General features: G+C 50.9%; 5 non-coding genes across 5 annotated transcripts; 1 reads left to right on the top strand and 4 right to left on the bottom strand.

Annotated features, from left to right (window-relative positions):
- Nucleotides 1-6,106: 6,106 nt before the first annotated feature.
- Nucleotides 6,107-6,179, bottom strand: trnaf-gaa (transfer RNA phenylalanine (anticodon GAA)). The gene has a single exon. It is a non-coding gene; the product is annotated as a tRNA-Phe (tRNA).
- A 1,717-nt stretch (nucleotides 6,180-7,896) lies between these two features.
- trnav-cac (transfer RNA valine (anticodon CAC)) lies at nucleotides 7,897-7,969 on the bottom strand. The gene has a single exon. It is a non-coding gene; the product is annotated as a tRNA-Val (tRNA).
- A 1,093-nt stretch (nucleotides 7,970-9,062) lies between these two features.
- Nucleotides 9,063-9,134, top strand: trnad-guc (transfer RNA aspartic acid (anticodon GUC)). The gene has a single exon. It is a non-coding gene; the product is annotated as a tRNA-Asp (tRNA).
- A 621-nt stretch (nucleotides 9,135-9,755) lies between these two features.
- On the bottom strand, nucleotides 9,756-9,828 carry trnav-cac (transfer RNA valine (anticodon CAC)). Its single transcript has one exon. It is a non-coding gene; the product is annotated as a tRNA-Val (tRNA).
- A 1,522-nt stretch (nucleotides 9,829-11,350) lies between these two features.
- On the bottom strand, nucleotides 11,351-11,423 carry trnaf-gaa (transfer RNA phenylalanine (anticodon GAA)). Its single transcript has one exon. It is a non-coding gene; the product is annotated as a tRNA-Phe (tRNA).
- Between the last annotated feature and the right edge of the window lie 5,115 nt (nucleotides 11,424-16,538).

Raw genomic sequence — 16,538 nt, 5'->3', positions numbered from 1 at the left:
TTGTGATGGTCCTCTGGTTTGTCTTCCTCATAGGCTCCGGCCTGAAATCAGAGAAACGGGGGTGCTTACCTTTTTCTCTGATCATTTTCGTTGCCTTTTCATATGAGGCGTCCGTGGCTATGTAGGCCTCCATGTATCTCTCTGCCTTGTTGTCTTGCAGGCAGTAGAGATCTCCGGCCACCAACTGCAGGATCCCTCTCAGGAAGGTAATGAAAAAGGATTTCGCAGTTGGCATCGTCTCTGTTTTCTTGGTCCAGTGGAACCGGATCAGTGTCTTCTTGTCTGCCATCTGGAAAGGAGAAAAAAGAAAAAAGGAGAGAAAGAGAGAGAGCAAGGTCCTGTGGAGAGGACGGTTTAGCTGCTAAAGGAGCAGCGAGTGAGCCCTGGACTTTGTCCTTGTGGGCAAAGCCCAGCTAGGTGCAAGCGCAGGAGGAGAGAGAGAGAGGGAGCGGATAGCGCTTCTGAGTCTCGAGGAAGAAAGCAAGCACCGCGGGCAGGCCACGAGTACCTACTCCCAGCCAAGAGGCCAAGGAGGTGGAGCAAGAGAAAGGGGGAGGGGAGAGGAGAGAGCAGAGAGAGAGAACGTTGCTGCCGGATCCCAACCAGCTCAGCTGCTGATTGGCCTTAACCCCCTAGGCTCAACCTAGGGCGATACCAGCTCAAGCACTCTTCAGGATCTTCGATTGCCTTCTAGAACTTTGGAAAGACAAGAACTGCGGGCATGCCACTTGAACTTGATCTTCGATAAAATTGGATTCCAGCTCACTGGCCCTGCAAAACTTAGTTCAAGACTTTAAACTCTCAGACACATATAGATGTATATATCCCACAACAGCAGGATATACATGGTCAGGGAGGAATAGCAGCTCCAGAATTGACTATTGCTTTGTCTCAGAGAGAGTGAAAGTTGTTGGGGTCACTCTTCAGCCTGTCTTCTTCTCAGATCATCAGGCTTTAGGGTGTAGAGTGGAACTCCAGGGCGGGACTGTCTTTGGCCCAGGCCTCTGGAAACTCAACACAAAGCTGCTAGAGAACGAGGGGGTAGTATCCCGCTACAAGGAGAAACTATCACAGTGGCTGTCCTTGCAGTGTCTGTACGGGTCAGTAAGAGAGTGGTGGGAGGAGGTGAAGGTGAGGACAAAGGCCTTTTTCATGGCTGAGGGAAGGAAGGCTGCTGCCAGACGGAGAGGAGTGCTAGCCAGGAAACAGAGGCAGCTGCAGCGTCTCTACACGATGCTGCACAGTGGCTTCGATGTGCTTGAGGATATCACCCTTTTAAAAAAGGACATCCGGAGCATAGCCGAAGAAAGCAGTCGAGGAGTGCTGTTAAGAAGCAGAGTGCAGTTCTTGGAAGAAAATGAGAAGTGTACCTGCTTCTTTTTCAGGAAAGTGGTAGGCTCCAAGTCTGTCATGGAAAGTGTAGTTGATGAGGAGGGAAGAGAGAGAACAGAGCTGAGTGCTATCCTCTCCTGCATCGAGGCCTTCTTGTCACGGACGTCCAAAGGGACTAACTGTGGGGAGCAGGAGTGCGGAAAAAGACCCATATGCGTAGCGGCGAGACGGGAAAAAGGCCCGGGCTCATTAGTGCAAAGAGTTCAGGAATGCCGTATAGAAACCTGTGCCCTCAGGGAGCGGATGTGGGGCGCCCTGGTGCTAGGCGGGTCTCAGGACATCCGAACGTCAGTGCTGAGCGAGGACAGAGTGCAAGACCCGGAAATATATAGCCCAAGGGAAAGAGAGGGAAAGGAAGGACAGCAGACCAGGAACTAGGGACAGGACAGAGAAGGACCGCCCTCTGGCTGCAGAGCGCGTGACACTTCTACTCAAGACTGTACAGCTCTACAGAGGTAAAGGATGAAGAAATTCATTTTTTTACCTCAAAGCTAGAAAACGTTTTGAGTGAAGAAGATAGGGAAGTACTTGAGGGGGATTTGACAGTAGAAGAGCTGAGAGGCTATGGAGAGCTTACAGAAGGGGAAAACTCCGGGTGCTGACAGGCTCCCTAAAGGGGCGTCTGCTTTTACTACTTGCATGAATGAAGGCAAAAAAAAGCCAATCCATGTGAACGAACGGCGCTTTACAGAGGAGTACTGCCTGACTGGATCGTTGATGAACGACAGAGGTCACTCCGACCTCTTCTCGGTTTTCTTCAATGACTTACTAAGGATCTTCTTCACATTCGCCCATGCAGGGGAAGCCAGTTACACCAAAGCAAACGCAGGAAAGTGCAATTCAAGCAGAGACCAGGAGAGACTTGTTTACACCGAGAGTGGGCGGAGAATGGAACAATGCGCCCAGCCCTGTTGCTGGAGCCGATTCTTGATGAGATCTTGGGCTCACTAAGAAGCCCCCGCTGGATGCTAATCTTTCTGTTGTTCTTGCAGGTCCTGCACTGCATTTGAGCCAACAGAGCTCGTCCTGGTCTGTCGGCACAGCCCAATTGCGAATGATCTGCTCCGTGTACAGAAGGAACGTGCGTTTGGTACAAGAGTGCATGAAGGCACCGGAAATACATTGGCAACAAATGACCGGTCGCTCAAGACCTCTGTGAAGTACAGGAGCGTGCAAAACGATGCTGTTTCCGCCCAGTCTCGAACCGGGGACTTTTCAGGTTTCAGCGTCACTTTAGGAAGGGGGTGCTGCAGAGAGGAACAGAGGGCTCCATGAAACAAAACGCTGAAACGAGAAAGGGAAGCGTCACTTTAGGAAGGGGGTGCTGCAGAGAGGAACAGAGGGCTCCATGAAACAAAACGCTGAAACCCGGGATCGAACCAGGGACCTTTAAATCTTCAGTCTAACACTCTCCACACCCACCTGCTCCAGCCTTCCTGTGTTGCGGCATGAGCGCACCAAGAGGAGCGGGAGAGTGTTGCAGGAACGTCACTCAAAAGGAAAGCCACCCAGGTGCGCCCTCTGAGCTCTGTCCAGCGCATCTTCCTCGCATGGACTCCTGCCTGCGACGGGCAGGAAACAATTAGCAAGAACAGAACGACACCCCATGGGTGTCTCATGACCGCACCTTAGGTTGTGACACGTGCAGGTGTGAGGGGTTGCCGGGCTACTTTGGAGCAGAGCTTGGGCGGAGGGGGGGCGGGAAAGCAGACAAAGAGGTGACACCTCAAGGTCTGCACGATCACAGCTCTCCGACGCCCCAGGCTTCCGCTCGATAAGCTACTGGACACACCCGCCCCTCCTCACACAGACCGTGGAAAAGCCCCCGAGTGGGAGGGCTCTCTCTTCCTCCCAGGAGCTCTTGGACACGACCCACAGACAGGGCGGGGGGAGCTGCCGCCTGCAAACACGGCTCCAGGCAGGACTCCACTCCGCAGGAGCCGCAGAGCAGAGGAGATGGGGGCAGCTTAGCTCCTGTGCAGAGACCTGAGCTGTTGTTGCTGTGGATGCTTTCTTTTCTGTTCTCGGGGTAGGACATCAGGAAGCACATTGAAGCGCTGCGACATGCACTGTACAGATCCCGCCACTACTGGGCCCGATTTCCCCGGATCGAAACCGGGCTGAAACAGGCCTGTTTCGTTTGTTGCCACGCACACTGTTTGGGGATTCGCCTAGCGCTGTGATCGAAAAGACCCACTCACCTCTTAGTGTGGCGGGATCTGCACAGTGGATGTCGCAGCGCATCCTGCTTTCACTTCAATGCACGTCCTGATGTAACCCGGTCTCCCGCGTGACAGGTGGGGATACTCGCCACTATACTAACGAGGAAGACATCGCTCTCTGCTTAGTGTGCAAAACACTTACTTGCAGCATTGTGGGTGCTGTGGTTTAAATGCTATTGGTTTGTGAACAGAATACGCCTATCCCAGTGCATTGTGCCACATTAAATAAACGCACGAGAAAAAGAGATTCAGAACGCAAAGCTGTGTCAGTGTTCTGTGTAAAAAATCGGTTTGAACATCATGGGAGCTGTTTTTAATAAGCTTCTGAGTAAAGAATATTTTAATCTTCCTGCTGTCAGTAGTATTGTGCATATAGTTGACTCTTACCTGAATGAAAACAGGACGTAAAGAAAGGGTTTCAGAATTCAGACAAAGCTTTATTCGCGTGCTTACAGTCTGAGTAATTGGAGACTGCACTATTCTGTTGCCTATAGTCATATACGGGTTTTTCGCATGAAGCCGTATTGAACAGTATTTCTCGCGTTGTGATCTTGTGTATACAGCGGTCCCCCAGGTTCCAGTTAGTGCGTAATTACTCATCGATGAAAAACCGGAGGTTTAAAAAAAGATAATTAGCTCACTGATACTTTGATGTAGAGGCTGTGGAAATATCCACATGTCGTGGTCTTTAAAATGTATTTGGTTTGAAGGCGTTCTGTGCTTCCGTTGCGAAGATATGGACAAAATAATATTCGTGATTGGTCAAAAAAATGTCATATAAACGAAAAAGTAAAGGCTGAGAAAGCATTCACAATGTATTTTATACACAAAGCAAGTATTCTCGCGATTCTAAGAGGTTTCGTGTAAACGCTACAGGCGTGCCAAAATCGTTTTCGAACTTCAAGCTAACTTTACTCCGGTGGACCTTTCGCGTGTGAGGCGAACGTGATAAGCACTACACTACGGAAACGGTGGTAAGACGTGCCCAGCGGCCCAGCGCTGAGCTTCGCTAATGCGATTCAGCTGCTTCCAGTGCCTTTATTGGAGTGCGCTGATGGACCGTGCTCTCTCTCCAGAGACCAGCACGCCTGTCATGGACGGAGCAGGAAAGGCGGCGCCACATTCTACAGCCCTCTCCACGCAATCGACGAAATCGGGCTACTGAAGTGGAGAAAATCGCCTCTCCAGAAAGTGCAAATATCATCTTGGAGACTATAAATCCTATTGCCGAAGGTCAGCCCTGTCTACCAGAGTAACCCTCCCACAGCGATGATCAGCTCGTCTCACACGCGAGAAGTTTCGGTTGGAAACAAGCGCCCCATCTTCTCGCACGTTTTGCACGTTCGAGTAGTTTTAATGCGGCTCTTTCGTACACGGTGCTGATCTTTTGGAAAGCAGGAGGCAAAACCGAGTCGAACCGCCTGGGTGAAAACCAGGAACCCTAACCGCTAGACTATATGGCAGCGAACAACCATGCTGTTCCCGGCATCATGCAAGCAAACTACATAAATATGAGAAAACACGCAAGAGAGTTGTCACTCAGAGTGTCGAAGGGTCGATGTATACTGGGGCTCAGTTGAAATGCAACGTCAGGACTTTTCCGAATTATGTCACACGAAGAGAGCACAGCCCTTTCCGCCCTGCCGCGTGTGTCTCGGTAACTCGCTGTGATCGTATAGTGGTCAGTACTTTGCGTTGTGGCCGCAACAACCCCGGTTCGAATCCGGGTCACGGCAGAATAGGGGCGTCTGCTTTTACTACTCGCACGAATGAAGGCAAAAAAAAGCCAATCGACGTGAACGAACGGCGCTTTACAGAGGAGTACTGCCTGACTGGATCGTTGATGAACGACAGAGGCCACTCCGACCTCTTCTCGGTTTTCTTCAATGACTTACTAAGGATCTTCTTCACATTCGCCCATGCAGGGGAAGCCAGTTACACCAAAGCAAACGCAGGAAAGTGCATTTCAAGCAGAGACCAGGAGGGACTTGTTTACACCGAGAGTGGGCGGAGAATGGAACAATGCGCCCAGCCCTGTTGCTGGAGCCGATTCTTGATGAGCTCTTGGGCTCACTAAGAGGCCCCCGCTGGATGCTAATCTTTCTGTTGTTCTTGCAGGTCCTGCGCTGCTTTTGAGCCGACAGAGCTCGACCTGGTCTGTCGGCACAGCCCAATTGCAAATGATCGGCTCCACGTACAGAAGGAACGTGCGTTTGGTACAAGAGTGCACGAAGGCACCGGAAATACATTGGGAACAAATGACCGGTCGCTCAAGACCTCTGTGAAGTACAGGAGCGTGCAAAACGATGCTGTTTTCGCCCGGTCTCGAACCGGGGACCTTTCGCGTGTTAGGCGAACGTGATAGCCGCTACACTACGGAAACCTGTAGGGACTGCTGCTGGTGTCTCGCTTGCGTTTCGGGCTGAGAAAGGGACGCGTCACTTTAGGCAGGTGGCGCTGGAGAGAGGAACAAAGGGCGCGATGAAACAAAATGCCGAAACCCGGGATCGAACCAGGGACCTTTAGATCTTCAGTCTAACGCTCTCCCAACTGAGCTATTTCGGCAGTGCGCAAAGCCCACAGCCACCTGCTCCAGCCTTCCTGTGTTGTGGCATGAGCGCACCAAGAGTAGCGGGAGAGTGTTGCAGGAACGTCACTCAGAAGGAAAGCCACCCAGCTGCGCCCTCTGAGCTCTGTCCAGCGCATCTTCCTCGCATGGACTCCTGCCTGCGACGGGCAGGAAACAATTAGCAAGAACAGAACGACACCCCATGGGTGTCTCATGACCGCACCTTAGGTTGTGACACGTGCAGGTGTGAGGGGTTGCCGGGCTACTTTGGAGCAGAGCTTGGGCGGAGGGGGGGCAGGAAAGCAGACAAAGAGGTGACACCTCAAGGTCTGCACGATCACAGCTCTCCGCCGCCCCAGGCTTCCGCTCGATAAGCTACTGGACACACCCGCCCCTCCTCACACAGACCGTGGAAAAGCCCCCGAGTGGGAGGGCTCGCTCTTCCTCCCAGGAGCTCTTGGACACGACGCCCAGACAGGGCGCGGGGAGCCGCCGCCTGCAAACACGGCTCCAGGCAGGACTCCACTCCGCAGGAGCCGCAGAGCAGAGGAGATGAGGGCAGCTTAGCTCCTGTGCAGAGACCTGAGCTGTTGTTGCTGTGGATGCTGTCTTTTCTGCACTCGGGGTAGGAGTGAATGTTGAGTTGCCCTTAGAAATGAAGCAGAGCACTTCAACGGCACGGGTGTGTGTGTGTGCGCGCCCTGGTGATTCTGGGAGACAGATCGAACTTGGGCTAAAAGAGAGGGGGCTTAGCCCTCTTCCATTTGCTAGTTCAAAGTTGTACAACCCCTTTGTATCTGCTAGGCGGCGCAGTCGTCGTGCACAAAGAACACTTTGAAAAGCGTCAAAGGCAAGTCATTCCGAGTTGGTCGTTTGTGTTTTCCGTTCAGACGCGAAATGCTGACATGATCTCTCGGCTCCTCGGTTGTCATTTCTGCTCCGTAAAGGGATCACAGCACGCGTCGGCTTCCAGCATGCTGGGTCGGGACACGATGCCGGGGGTTGGAGAGAGCGATGTCTTCCTCGTTAGTATAGTGGCCAGTGTCCCCGCCTGTCACGTGGGAGACCGGGGTTCGAATCCCCGACGGGGAGTAGCTTTTCTTTCACCTCCTTAGAGAAATGACTGCCTTTCACTTCTCTGTTTTCTTTCACAGCGTCGTGCACCTTTTCATTGCTCTCGCTTTCAGAGCCTCCGCACGGCAGTCGACTCGACATCAGGAAGCACATTGAAGGGAAAGCAGGAAGCGCTGCGACATGCACTGTGCAGATCCCGCCACACTAAGAGGTGAGTGGGTCTGTTCGATGCACAAAGAACGCTTTGAGAAGCGTCAAAGGCAAGTCATTCCGAGTTGGTCGTTTGTGTTTTCCGTTCAGACGCGAAATGCTGAAATGATCTCTCGGCTCCTCGGGTGTCATTTCTGCTCCGTAAAGGAATCACAGCACGCGTCGGCTTCCAGCACGGTGGGTCGGGACACGATGCCGGGGGTCGGAGAGAGCGATGTCTTCCTCGTTAGTATAGGACCTGTCACCTGTCCCCACCTGTCACGCGGGAGACTGGGGTGCATCAGGACGCGCCTTGAAGTGAAAGCAGGATGCGCTGTGACATGCACTGTGCAGATCCCGCCACACTAAGAGGTGGGTCCAGTGGGTCTGTTCGATCACAGCGCTAGGCGAATCCCCAATCCCCTTTTGTGCCTGGCGACAAAAGATGTCTGTTTCCGCCCGGTTTCGAACCGGGGACCTTTCGCGTGTGAGGCGAACGTGATAACCACTACACTACGGAAACGGTGGTAAGACGTGCCCAGCGGCCCAGCGCTGAGCTTCGCCAATGCGATTTAGCTGCTTCCAGTGCCTTTATTGGAGTGCGCTGATGGACCGTGCTCTCTCTCCAGAGACCAGCACGCCTGTCATGGACGGAGCAGGAAAGGCGGCGCCACATTCTACAGCCCTCTCCACGCAATCGACGAAATCGGGCTACTGAAGTGGAGAAAATCGCCTCTCCAGAAAGTGCAAATATCATCTTGGAGACTATAAGTCCTATTGCCGAAGGTCAGCCCTGTCTACCAGAGTAACCCTCCCACAGCGATGATCAGCTCGTCTCACACGCGAGAAGTTTCGGTTGGAAACAAGCGCTCCTTCTTCTCGCACGTTTTGCACGTTCGAGTAGTTTTAATGCGGCTCTTTCGTACACGGTGCTGATCTTTTGGAAAGCAGGAGGCAAAACCGAGTCGAACCGCCTGGGTGAAAACCAGGAACCCTAACCGCTAGACTATATGGCAGCGAACAACCATGCTGTTCCCGGCATCATGCAAGCAAACTACATAAATATGAGAAAACACGCAAGAGAGTTGTCACTCAGAGTGTCGAAGGGTCGATGTATACTGGGGTTCAGTTGAAAGAGCAGAGGAGATGAGGGCAGCTTAGCTCCTGTGCAGAGACCTGAGCTGTTGTTGCTGTGGATGCTGTCTTTTCTGCACTCGGGGTAGGAGTGAATGTTGAGTTGCCCTTAGAAATGAAGCAGAGCACTTCAACGGCACGGGTGTGTGTGTGTGTGCGCGCCCTGGTGATTCTGGGAGACAGATCGAACCTGGGCTAAAAGAGAGGGGGCTTAGCCCTCTTCCATTTGCTAGTTCAAAGTTGTACAACCCCTTTGTATCTGCTAGGCGGCGCAGTCGTCGTGCACAAAGAACACTTTGAAAAGCGTCAAAGGCAAGTCATTCCGAGTTGGTCGTTTGTGTTTTCCGTTCAGACGCGAAATGCTGACATGATCTCACGGCTCCTCGGTTGTCATTTCTGCTCCGTAAAGGGATCACAGCACGCGTCGGCTTCCAGCATGCTGGGTCGGGACACGATGCCGGGGGTTGGCGAAAGCGATGTCTTCCTCGTTAGTATAGTGGCAAGTATCCCCGCCTGTCACGCGGGAGACCGGGGTTCGATTCCCCGACGGGGAGTAGCTTTTCTTTCACCTCCTTAGAGAAATGACTGCCTTTCACTTCTCTGTTTTCTTTCACAGCGTCGTGCACCTTTTCATTGCTCTCGCTTTCAGAGCCTCCGCACGGCAGTCGACTCGACATCAGGAAGCACATTGAAGGGAAAGCAGGAAGCGCTGCGACATGCACTGTGCAGATCCCGCCACACTAAGAGGTGAGTGGGTCTGTTCGATGCACAAAGAACGCTTTGAGAAGCGTCAAAGGCAAGTCATTCCGAGTTGGTCGTTTGTGTTTTCCGTTCAGACGCGAAATGCTGAAATGATCTCTCGGCTCCTCGGTTGTCATTTCTGCTCCGTAAAGGAATCACAGCACGCGTCGGCTTCCAGCACGGTGGGTCGGGACACGATGCCGGGGGTCGGAGAGAGCGATGTCTTCCTCGTTAGTATAGGACCTGTCACCTGTCCCCACCTGTCACGCGGGAGACTGGGGTGCATCAGGACGCGCCTTGAAGTGAAAGCAGGATGCGCTGTGACATGCACTGTGCAGATCCCGCCACACTAAGAGGTGGGTCCAGTGGGTCTGTTCGATCACAGCGCTAGGCGAATCCCCAATCCCCTTTTGTGCCTGGCGACAAAAGATGTCTGTTTCCGCCCGGTTTCGAACCGGGGACCTTTCGCGTGTGAGGCGAACGTGATAACCACTACACTACGGAAACGGTGGTAAGACGTGCCCAGCGGCCCAGCGCTGAGCTTCGCCAATGCGATTTAGCTGCTTCCAGTGCCTTTATTGGAGTGCGCTGATGGACCGTGCTCTCTCTCCAGAGACCAGCACGCCTGTCATGGACGGAGCAGGAAAGGCGGCGCCACATTCTACAGCCCTCTCCACGCAATCGACGAAATCGGGCTACTGAAGTGGAGAAAATCGCCTCTCCAGAAAGTGCAAATATCATCTTGGAGACTATAAGTCCTATTGCCGAAGGTCAGCCCTGTCTACCAGAGTAACCCTCCCACAGCGATGATCAGCTCGTCTCACACGCGAGAAGTTTCGGTTGGAAACAAGCGCTCCCTCTTCTCGCACGTTTTGCACGTTCGAGTAGTTTTAATGCGGCTCTTTCGTACACGGTGCTGATCTTTTGGAAAGCAGGAGGCAAAACCGAGTCGAACCGCCTGGGTGAAAACCAGGAACCCTAACCGCTAGACTATATGGCAGCGAACAACCATGCTGTTCCCGGCATCATGCAAGCAAACTACATAAATATGAGAAAACACGCAAGAGAGTTGTCACTCAGAGTGTCGAAGGGTCGATGTATACTGGGGCTCAGTTGAAATGCAACGTCAGGACTTTTCCGAATTATGTCACACGAAGAGAGCACAGCCCTTTCCGCCCTGCCGCGTGTGTCTCGGTAACTCGCTGTGATCGTATAGTGGTCAGTACTTTGCGTTGTGGCCGCAACAACCCCGGTTCGAATCCGGGTCACGGCAGAATAGGGGCTTCTGCTTTTACTACTCGCACGAATGAAGGCAAAAAAAAGCCAATCGATGTGAACGAACGGCGCTCTACAGAGGAGTACTGCCTGACTGGATCTTTGATGAACGACAGAGGCCACTCCGACCTCTTCTCGGTTTTCTTCAATGACTTACTAAGGATCTTCTTCACATTCGCCCATGCAGGGGAAGCCAGTTACACCAAAGCAAACGCAGGAAAGTGCACTTCAAGCAGAGACCAGGAGAGACTTGTTTACACCGAGAGTGGGCGGAGAATGGAACAATGCGCCCAGCCCTGTTGCTGGAGCCGATTCTTGATGAGATCTTGGGCTCACTAAGAAGCCCCCGCTGGATGCTAATCTTTCTGTTGTTCTTGCAGGTCCTGCACTGCATTTGAGCCAACAGAGCTCGTCCTGGTCTGTCGGCACAGCCCAATTGCGAATGATCTGCTCCGTGTACAGAAGGAACGTGCGTTTGGTACAAGAGTGCATGAAGGCACCGGAAATACATTGGCAACAAATGACCGGTCGCTCAAGACCTCTGTGAAGTACAGGAGCGTGCAAAACAAGGCTGTTTCCGCCAGGTCTCGAACCGGGGACCTTTCGCGTGTTAGGCGAACGTGATAGCCGCTACACTACGGAAACCTACAGGGACCGCTGCTGGTGTCTCGCTTGCGTTTCGGGCTGAGAAAGGGACGCGTCACTTTAGGCAGGTGGCGCTGGAGAAAGGAACAAAGGGCGCGATGAAACAAAATGCCGAAACCCGGGATCGAACCAGGGACCTTTAGATCTTCAGTCTAACGCTCTCCCAACTGAGCTATTTCGGCGGTGCGCAAAGCCCACAGCCACCTGCTCCAGCCTTCCTGTGTTGTGGCATGAGCGCACCAAGAGTAGCGGGAGAGTGTTGCAGGAACGTCACTCAGAAGGAAAGCCACCCAGCTGCGCCCTCTGAGCTCTGTCCAGCGCATCTTCCTCGCATGGACTCCTGCCTGCGACGGGCAGGAAACAATTAGCAAGAACAGAACGACACCCCATGGGTGTCTCATGACCGCACCTTAGGTTGTGACACGTACAGGTGTGAGGGGTTGCCGGGCTACTTTGGAGCAGAGCTTGGGCGGAGGGGGGGCGGGAAAGCAGACAAAGAGGTGACACCTCAAGGTCTGCACGATCACAGCTCTCCGTCGCCCCAGGCTTCCGCTCGATAAGCTACTGGACACACCCGCCCCTCCTCACACAGACGGTGGAAAAGCCCCCGAGTGGGAGGGCTCTCTCTTCTTCCCAGGAGCTCTTGGACACGACGCACAGACAGGGCGCGGGGAGCCGCCGCCTGCAAACACGGCTGCAGGCAGGACTCCACTCCGCAGGAGCCGCAGAGGAGATGAGGGCAGCTTAGCTCCTGTGCAGAGACCTGAGCTGTTGTTGCTGTGGATGCTGTCTTTTCTGCACTCGGGGTAGGAGTGAATGTTGAGTTGCCCTTAGAAATGAAGCAGAGCACTTCAACGGCACGGGTGTGTGTGTGTGTGCTCCCTGGTGATTCAAAGTTGTACAACCCATTTGTATCTGCTAGGCGGCGCAGTCGTCGTGCACAAAGAATGCTTTGAAAAGCGTCAAAGGCAAGTCATTCCGAGTTGGTCGTTTGCGTTTTCCGTTCAGACGCGAAATGCTGAAATGATCTCTCGGCTCCTCGGTTGTCATTTCTGCTCCGTAAAGGGATCACAGCACGCGTCGGCTTCCAGCATGCTGGGTCGGGACACGATGCCGGGGGTTGGAGAGAGCGACGTCTTCCTCGTTAGAATAGTGGCAAGTATCTCTCTTCCTCCCAGGAGCTCTTGGACACGGCGCACAGACAGGGCGCGGGGAGCCGCTGCCTGCAAACACGGCTCCAGGCAGGACTCCACTCCGCAGGAGCCACAAAGCAGAGGAGATGAGGGCAGCTTAGCTCCTGTGCAGAGACCTGAGCTGTTGTTGCTGTGGATGCTGTCTTTTCTGCACTCGGGGTAGGACTGAATGTTGAGTTGCCCTTAGAAATGAAGCAGAGCACTTCAACGGCACAGGTGTGTGTTTGTGCGTGCGCCCTGGTGATTCCGGGAGACAGATCGAACCTGGGCTAAAAGAGAGGGGGCTTAGCCCTCTTCCATTTGCTAGTTCAAAGTTGTACAACCCATTTGTATCTTTGGTACAAGAGTGCATGAAGGCATTACTGCTCCCAACCAGTTGATATCAATTTAATTCTTAAGGGTTATGTACTCGTTTTGAGTATCTAATGTAGAAGTTGTAAACAAGTTCAATTACGAAACGGTCTAAATGAATGATATACCGAACTTATGTCCTCTTGATATGTGTAACTCTTTGTAACTGAATGAATTTATATCTTTTGTATTCTGATAACCCTTACGATAAGATCTGTTAGGTTTGCATGCATATTTTATATCTTAATAAATGTATCCTCGTGTATTAGTACCTGTGTGTGCTTTGTTTGAGTTATATCGCATGGTTGGATTCTAATACCATTAAAAGAATCAATTTTGTGATTTATTGCTACAATTAATAATTGTCCCAGTAAATGCCCAAACCCCTACAGAACTGGTGCCTCGTGAGAGCACACTACAACAGTGTGTGATCTCCTCTCCCAGCCTGAGGAGCAGACAGCGAGCCTGTCTCTCAATAATACTAATAATACAGTGTGTGATTCCCTGCCCCAGCCAGAGGAACAGACAGTGAGCCTGTCTCTCAATAATAATAATACAGTGTGTGATCTCCTTTCCCAGCCTGGGAAACAGTGAGTCAGCCTCTCAATAATTATAATACAGTGTGATCTACTGTCCCAGTCTGAGGAACACACAGTGAGCCTGTCTCTCAATAATAATAATACAGTGTGTGACCTCCTGTCCCAGCTTGGGGGACAGTGAACCAGACTCTCAATAATAATAATACAGTGTGATCTACTGTCTCAGCCTGAGGAACAGTGAGTTTATTTGTCAATAATAATAATAAAGTGATCTCCTGTCCCAGCATGAGGAACAGTGAGCTTGTTTCTCAATAATAATAATACAGTATGATCTCCTGTCCCAGCCTGAGGAACAGACAGTGAACCTGTCTCTCAATAATAATACAGTGTGTCATCTCCTGTCCCGTGCCTGAGGAACAGTGAGCTTGTCTCTCAATATTAATAATACAGTCTGATCTCCTGTCCCAGCCTGAGGAACAGTGAGCCTGTCTCTAAATAATAATAATACAGTGTATGATCACCTGTTCCAGCCTGGGGAACAGACAGTAAGCCTCTCTCAATAATAATAATACAGTGTGTGATCTCCTTTCCCAACTTGAGGAACAGACAGGAGTGAGCCAGTTTCTCAATAATAATAAAGCAGATTATGATCTGCTGTCCCAGCCTAAGTAACAGTCAGGAAAGAGAAGGTCTTTCTATAATAATAATACAGTTTGTGATCTCCTGTCCCAGCCTGAGGAACAGACAGTGAGCATGTCTCTCAATAATAATAATACAGAGTGTGATCTCCTATCCCAGCCTGGGGAACACTGAGGCTGTCTCTCAATACTAATAATACAGTGTGTGATATCCTACCCTAACCTGAGGAACAGACAGTGAGCCTGTCTCTCAATAATAATAATACAGTGTGTCATCTCCTGTCCCAGCCTGAGGAACAGTGAGCTTGTCTCTCAATATTAATAATACAGTCTGATCTCCTGTCCCAGCCTGAGGAACAGTGAGCCTGTCTCTAAATAATAATAATACAGTGTGTGATCACCTGTTCCAGCCTGGGGAACAGACAGTAAGCCTTTCTCAATAATAATAATACAGTATGTGATCTCCTGTCTTAGCCTGAGGAACAGACAGTGATCCTGTCTCTCAATAATAACAATCCAGTGTGGGATGTCCTGTCCCAGTCTGAGGAACAAACAGTGAGCATGTCTCTCAATAATAATAATATAGTGTGGGATCTCCTGTCCCAGCCTGGGGAACAGTGAGCCAGACTCTCAATAATAATACTAATATACTGTGATCTACTCTTCCAGCCTTAGGAACAGACAGTGAGCCTGTCTCTCAATAATAATAATACAGTGTTGGATCTCCTGTCCCAGCCTGGGGAACAGTGAGCCAGACTCTCAATAATAATAATAATACAGTGTGATCTTCTCTCCCAGCCTGGGGAAAAGACCGTGAGCCTATCTCACAATAATAATAATACAGTGTGTGATCTCCTGTCCCAGCCTGAGGAACAGACATTGAGCCTGTCTCAATAATAATACAGTGTGTGACCACCTGTCCCAGACTGAGGAAAAGACAGTGAGTTGTCTCTAAATAATAATAATACAGTGTGGGATCTCCTGTCCCAGCCTGGGGAACAGTGAGCCAGACTCTCAATAATAATAATAATAATACAGTGTGATCTACTGTCCCAGCCTGAGGAACAAACAGTGAGCATGTCTCTCAATAATAATAATATAGTGTGGGATCTCCTGTCCCAGCCTGGGGAACAGTGAGCCAGACTCTCAATAATAATACTAATATACTGTGATCTACTCTTCCAGCCTGAGGAACAGACAGTGAGCCTGTCTCAATAATAATACAGTGTGTGACCACCTGTCCCAGACTGAGGAAAAGACAGTGAGTTTGTCTCTAAATAATAATATTACAGTGTGGGATCTCCTGTCTCAGCCTGGGGAACAGTGAACCAGACTCTCAATAATAATAATAATAATAATACAGTGTGATCTACTGTCCCAGCCTGAGGAACAGACAGTGAGTTTGTCTCTCAATAATAATACAGTGTTATCTCCTGTCCCAGCCTGGGGAACAGACAGTGAGCCTGTCTCTCAATAATAATAATACAGTGTGTGAGCTCCTGACCCAGCCTGGGGAACATACAGTGAGCCTGTCTCTCTATAATAATAATTCAGTGTGGGATCTCCTGTCCAACTCTGAGGAACAGACAGTGAGCCTGTCTCTCAATAATAATAATACAGTTTGTGATCTCCTGTCCCAGCCTGAGGAACAGTGAGCCTGTCAATCAATAATAATACAGTATGTGATGTCCTGTCTCAGCTTGAGGAACAGAGAGTAAGCCTGTCTCTCAATAATAATAATTCAGTGTGGGATCTCCTGTCCCAGCCTGAGGAACAAACAGTGAGCCTGTCTTGAAATAATAATAATACAGTTTGGGATATCCTGTCACAGCCTGGGGAACAGTGAGCCAGACTCTCAATAATATTAATAATAATAATAATACAGTGTGATCTACTGTCCCAGCCTGAGGTACAGACAGTGAGCCTGTCTCTCAATAATAATATAGTGTGTGACCACCTGTCCCAGACTGAGGAAAAGACAGTGAGTCTGTCTCTCAATAATTATAATACAGTGTGTGACTTCCTGTCCCAGACTGAGGAAAAGACAGTGAGTCTGTCTCTCAATAATAATAATACAGTGTGGGATCTCCTGTCCCAGCCTCGGGAACAGTGAGCCAGACTCTCAATAATAATAATACAGTGTGATCTCCTGTCCCAGCCTGAGGGACAGTGAGCAGTCCTAATAGTTACCGCTTTCCTGATTTAGCTCAGCAGCTTTTATTTCGCCTGAAGCACAAGCAACTTGTGAGAACAGGTTGGGTTTGCTGTGCTCAACTGGCTCGGCATCTTTGTGGCATAGCGCCGCAACGGTGTGTTTTCCTTCCTTCTCTTTTCAGCCCGGAAGAAACATTTTACTTGTTCCTTTTGTAGCCTATGCATGCCGACGCCTGTGTTGTGTTGTGGATTTTCTCCTTCTTGAATTAGTACTCCTCCTCCCTCTCTCTACCTACCTCTACCTCTCCCGCTCTCTACCTCTCCCTTTTCCCCTCCCTACCTCTCTCCCTACCTCTATCTCTCCCTCTCTCTACTTCTCCCTCTCTCCCTAACCCCCTCTCTCTCCACCTCTCTCCCTCTCC

The sequence above is a fragment of the Lepisosteus platostomus genome, assembly GCF_059453375.1.
Source record: "Lepisosteus platostomus isolate fLepPlt1 chromosome 5 unlocalized genomic scaffold, fLepPlt1.hap1 SUPER_5_unloc_4, whole genome shotgun sequence".
NCBI lineage: Eukaryota > Metazoa > Chordata > Actinopteri > Semionotiformes > Lepisosteidae > Lepisosteus > Lepisosteus platostomus.
This window is presented reverse-complemented; position numbering and strand designations above follow the sequence as displayed.